We start from the raw sequence: 6847 nt of genomic DNA on the forward strand, positions 1-6847 counted from the left end.
ACATGAAAGTATATAGGTTCAATCCATCTCTAAATTAAAGTTTAGTAAAGTACATGAAAGTATGTAAGTTCAAGCCATCTCTAAAGCAAAATTTAATAACAAAAAACATTTTAGATGGAGATCTCCATTCTTTGAATACAATTCTTGATTTCTTTTCTTTTTTTAATTTGTGTTTTTGTTTAAATATTATAATTACATATATCGCAACGAACCTATTTGATACCCATCGAATTTGTGTCGATTTGTTGCCACAACGTCCATATTTTATCGACCAAATAAACATCATTTTAAATATGTTATTTTTCGTATTGAAAGCTATAGGAGTGCCGCTATTATACTAAATTCACGTTGGTTCGCCGCCTAAACGCGTGTTTTTTTTAATATGTTAATTTGATGCATTTAGGTGTTGAAGAATTAATTATTTTTGTTTAGTTCCGGTTACACAACCCGATAACGACCAAATTTGTGTTGGCTTGCTACCGCAACATGCATATTTTCCAACTTCATTCGCTACATATAAGTTATATAACAACCAGACAACACTAGCCCGGCGTAAGTCACCTAGTTAACTATAAGTTACTTTAAACAAAAGCTACAACTAAATTAAATACTCACTCTGTCCCTCTACAATTGTCATAGTTTGAAAATCACAAAGTTTAAGAAAGTTTGAATGATTGTACTTTTTGATTAATAAATGACTATAATGCTCTTAATATATATAAAAAAAGACAAAATTTAAGAAAATTTGAATGATTGATTTGTGTAAGGGTAAACTTGGAAATTAGTTAATAAATTTTGAAAGTTGACATTTGTAATTGGACAAACTAAAAAGGAAATATGGACACTTTCAAAGGGACGGAGGGAGTATAAAAAACTTAAAAGTAGGAATATGGACATAAATACGACACGATAATACTAAATTTCATCTTTGTCATATTGTGCTAAGATCTCGGCATGTCTTTTTTTTTCATGGAATCATAGGCGTGTGCGTCCGATTAAATGGGATATGTCTTTAGCTAGGAATTCAAGATTGGCATCCTTTTGTTTTCACTCCCTAAAAGTACATTGCATTCTAAAGATTTTCTTTCATGATTCATAGTGATAACCAAATTTGCTTTTAAAGTACTAGATTATATGGTTTTTTATAATGACGGAATTGGTAAATATGCGTACTAGGGCAGTAGATTATGATAACCCTATCAGTAAGTTGTGATATGAAATTCTTGGGCATATGATATGTTTAGGGTAGATATCTAAGATGAGAAAATTTAAAAAGTATTTTTCTTGTGAATCCTCTTAGAATAAATGTAATGGGCTGCTTTTGGGGCCAAAATCGGCCCTATGTCGCCTTGAACACCACTTGAAAATAATAATATTTTAATGTTTTGACCATTGACAACGGTCATATTAATAAAAAACAAATTAGTTAAAAAATCAATATAAATACCCAACCACTTTCACAATTTCATTTTTTACCAACTCAACCTCCAAAACCCATTATTTTCATCAAATGTGGATTCGACAAATACTACCGACATTATCGAACAATTTATTGAGAATAACAAGCTGATAATAGATAAACTCATACATGAGGCGGAGGAGCAAGACTATGTTGTAACTGCTGTAACAAGTGCGTTTAGGACCGTAGTATATAAAATAACTTCTTTTAGTTCTCGCCCGCGTACAAGGCGAACGTTTATCGTTTGAAACCGTGAGGTCGTGAATGACCGTTTTATGCAATACTAGTTCAACGACCCGCCTGGATACCTGATGTTCGGGTATTTTGTATATATATATTAGTGTATTAGTTAATTAGTTTATTGAGTATATTGTTAGAACTTTTGTACTTCATACATGCTTTTGTATTTCAGATCATTGATCGTTAAAGATGCAAAATTGGAGACTGGTAAGAGCATGGAATAATATCTCGGGAATACTGGAGCATGATTTGAAGTCTTGGGAAGTGTTACAAGGATTCGGGAAGATTATCGATGAGAAATCATAAGTCGATGCTAAAACTTAACAAGATGGGTTGACAAAACGCGACCAAGAAGTAAAACGAGCATATCCTGGGCTAGAAAGCGAGCTACGGGACTCATAATATATGAATTTTGGGTTTCTCTACAAGAGGAATCCAAATATGAGGTTTCTTAGGTCGCGATAAGCAATGGAATGAGGCTATGACCATCGCGTATCGCGATGGTCATAAAAAACGGAAAAAATCAAGTTTTAACATATATCTTCTATTTTACGAACCCTAATCAGTTATTACGACTTTCAGCAGCTGTTAGGAGATTTTGGGTGAATTCTAGGGCTATCAATCATCTCTTTATCAATCCTAATGAAATTCCTCATCATAATTGAAGACCTATCGATGACGATGATGCGGCTAGTCTTCTCGAATCATACCCGGGATATAGAGTAATGTATTTTACAGTTTTCACATGTCTTAAGAACGAATGATTTATAAATGTTTATGATTAATCTATGAGTATTTATGTTTGGTATTACTATGCACTCAATCGGTTTAGGTTTATTTCGATCAGAATGATTAGTTTGCCAGTGTTATGATAATTGCTTATAGGGTTGTTTTGACTAGTTTGAATATAATAAAACATACAATTTCCCTTAGTTGAGTCACACTGGCAAGGACTGTTTGATAACCAATGTCGTGTGTTAGCGATTGTTGATGCCTAAGGTTTGCCTAGTTAGTCAATCTGATTTGATCTTTGACAATTAATCTGTCAAGTGAACATGAGATTACTGTATATTTGCTTACTTGAAACTCGGGTGTGGTTTGTCTTTGTTGAAAGTTATTATTTGCTTAATTAATACTAAAACCAAACTTATTTGCTTGTGTGATCAACACTATAATATGCTACTTCATAATCGTATAAAATCTGTTACACGTTACATTGACCACATACTCCTCGTGGTTCGACACCCTACTTACCCTAGCTTGATTAGGTGATTAGGAACTTGTTTTAATTGTTTTTGACTAGATAGCGACAGTCTAGCATCAATAGTGCAACACTAAGTTTGGATATCGAGATGCAATACTACTTTGGCGCTATGCTTCCTCGCATATGAACGTTTATCATTTGAAACCGTGAGGTCACGAACGCGTTGGAGATATTTTCATCGTTATAATTTAAATTGTTTTATATAACTTACTTGTTTTTAATTTAAAATGTTTTTTATAACTAATTTGTTCTTAATTTAAATTGTTTTAATTATTTTTTATTTAGGAATAATACAGTTATACGATGCTCGTTATCTGAGGATTCTAACTTCAAATGACCCAAGTCGCATATATGATGTACATGAAAATAAACATTCTTTACCGGGCATGATCGGGAGTATAGATTGCATGCATTGGGAATGATCTAACTGTCAAACCATATGGCGAGGTCAATATACCCGTGGTACCATGGAGTACCAACTCTTAGTCTTGAGGCCATTTGTTCACGTGACCTTTGGGTTTGGTTGGCCTTCTTTGACTCTATCGGGTCCAACAACGACATAAACGTTCTCAACGTGCCGCCCTTGTTAGAGTATTACATCAGTCGTAGCTTACCGGTCTTACCGTTTTATGCCAATGGTACCTACTACCAACATAGATATGATCTGGGAGATGGGATATATCCGGAGTACTCGATCATTGTGAAAACGTTTCAAGACTCGCTTCAAGAATGAAGAGAATATTTTAAGAAGAAGCAAAAGTCTGCGCGAAAGGATGTCAAGAGATGTTTTGGGGTTCTTAAAAACGTTGATATTATGCAAAAAAAACTCAAAGAACTAGCTCTCTTCAAAGACTTATTATTTTCGCCTAAAAAAGGTAGTCAAAACGGTAAATGTTAGTATTTTTTAATGCATTTTTTATTCTAATGTTTGTTTTTTAATTTTAATGCATTTTTATTTATTTAATTTAATAAAGTTTTATTTGTTTGTTTTAATTATAAAAAGAAAAAAAATAAAATGACGTGGCGATGTGATGGAGGGCTATAAACCACTAATCCTAAAATGAAAATCGTCTATTTTGACGTAACGCCGCGTATCAAAATTGTCCCCCAATGTAGCTTCTCCACTACACATAGTGTTATGGTAGAGTTCTAGTGCCCTCGATTTACATGAATATTCCCTTTTAGATTATTTTTCATCATTATTTATGGAATTTACACTCATCTTCTAGGCTTTCAAGAACAACTAGGTCCATATTTGGTTGCAATTCTGTTGTGTTTCATTTGCGTAAGTGTAATGAAACACTTTACTTTGATTTAAGCGATTGAATATTTGGTGGTCACGTAGTTGTCTGTATAGAATACCATCAGAAACCAAGACATCTGATGACCAATTTTTCGAAAACTTAACAATTTCCAAAAATCACAGTCCCTCACCAACAAACTTTCATTTAGTGGTAAAAAGTTATTGATGTTCAAAAGACAAGAAATAAATTTCTAAGAAATCCATAATGGCCAGGAAAGAAGTGTACCTCTTGACTAGGAAAGAATAAATTTGAAAACCGAAGACCATTTTGACTTGTAAATTATTATTATTATTATTATTATTATTATTATTATTATTATTATTATTATTATTATGACATTTTACATCACACACATATAGTCAAAGCATATCTTCTAGCTATAAATGGAATGTAAATAAGAACATACAATCTTGAAAAAAAAAGACCCATAAACAACAAGCATAAAACAAAGAAAAAATGATGCGACGACAACGACAGACCCAAGGTCATGAGGTGGAGGCAAAAGGCTCAACATTGGGGGCTATGATGACCGACATGCAGATGCGACACTAGGAGCTACAGCCTACAATTGTGGCAGCATGGCAACATGGCTACAACATCAACGGCAGAAGATACGACTACATTGGCACCACACAATGACACAATTATACATGTGTGGGCATCTTTGGGGCAGGTGGAAAGCAAAAGAAGAGAGAAAAATGTCAAACAAGAGGGATGATGAAGGAACTACTCACATACAATTTCAAAAGTTAGTATTTTTTTACGGTGAAGCCCTAACATTTTTGTTTAACAAAAAAAAAAAATCAAAAGTTGCATAGCCTTGTTAGTTTATCTTTTTTAACGCATTATATTATAAACAAAACCCGAAGGAAATGTCCAGATTAGAACCAAACCAAACAAAGTCCAACCAACAACAACAGATTAAAAAACACAAAGAAAAGAAAATACAACAGAAATTATATAGGTATAAGCTTCTGGAAACTTAGTTAGAAGGATGTGGCAGAGGCTTGTTCACATATTCTTGAAGGGATATTTGGGGCGGTAACAGTAACACATTAATGGAAAGCGTACCCCAAGACTTTACGCCACCTAAATAGAAAACGAACGAAAATCAAAAAATGGACTACGGCCCGACATGGGTGTGGAGTCTACTGCTTGTTAAAACTATGTAAAGATGGTCTCATTAAGGGTTTTCATCATATTGAATAACGGTTTATGTGGTTCGAATTTGAGAATTTTAGGAGCCTATTCCCATCGGATTCGAATTAGGGATATTCTTATCCAACCCGAGTCTATTCGAATTCAATTCGGACCGAATTCGGATAAAACCCAGATAATCCAAAATTAACCGAATAATTCGAAATAAACCAAATAACAAATTATTTTTCTAATTTTTTGTTTCTAACATTTTACTAGTTTAGAATAAAAAAAAAAACATACAAAACCGAAAAATAGACATTAGTCTTGAATACAAATTCAAAGTTCAAATTTCAAATAATTGTCTAAATAAACACGCAAAACCAGTAAAATACCAATAAAACATGTTTTTATTCGGATTAAACGGACATCCGAATAATCCAAACAATTCAAATTTTTTAAAAATCCATATCCGAATCCGGTCCAAATCTGAATGAGTTATTTGGATCGATATGATCCGAATAAGAATTCGGATCAGTTTATTTGACTTTAGGATTTCGTTCGGATTTCGGTTTTCTTAAGGAATTTCATCCTTTAAGATTCTCCAAACTCTTCGATTAATCATGAAAGCAATAATAAAGAATGTTTGCACTTATAAACCCGTATTTTTTTAATCTTGCTTATATAGCCATATAGGAAACCCTTTTTTTTTCTTTTTTTTTAAAAGACTTAATCCAAATGCATTCTATTTTCCTTTTTGAAAAATATTCCACTTATTTTCACCGTGGAGATTCTGTACAACGGGACATCAGGACATGCAGCCATATAACATAAATTTTATGGATATTTGGTTTGGGCTTTTGAGTTTAGGTACCAACTTAAATAGCCCGTACAAATTTGGTTATTATTGCATTCGTGGGCCTCCTTTTTAACTTTTCAAAGTCCAAACTTTGATGTCATTAAAGATCTGTTTATCAATCTACTAGCTTTTAGCCCACGTGTTACGCAGGTTATTACAATATTTTTAAATTATTGCGATTTATATATTTTTCTTTTATGTTGTGTTTAGATCTTAAAATTAAATGTTACATTAGTTAGAGTTAAAGTCAAGTTTATTTTGTTTTATTTACGCTTGTACGGAGTTGTTATATTTTTCATATATGATCTGTTTAGGTATTAAAATTAAAGGTTTGCATAAAATATGCTATGCTTTTTGGTTGGAGTTAAAGTTTAGTTTTTTAAATTTTATACACTAAAGTTTTCCGATCATATATTAAAACTAACCTTTTATAATATTTTTATTATCATATGATTAATTTTTAAAATTTTTTAATATTATTGTTCCGTGATAACAAAAATATATATATACCAAACAAAATAATTAATGATACTCAAATGAAAAAACCTAAATGAGCATGTCAATAAAAAAATTAAAAAATAAAA

This window comes from Bidens hawaiensis, unplaced genomic scaffold, assembly GCF_021521415.1.
Source record: "Bidens hawaiensis isolate Kalapana, Puna unplaced genomic scaffold, B.hawaiensis_p1.1 tig00016562_1, whole genome shotgun sequence".
Taxonomy (NCBI): Eukaryota; Viridiplantae; Streptophyta; class Magnoliopsida; order Asterales; family Asteraceae; genus Bidens; species Bidens hawaiensis.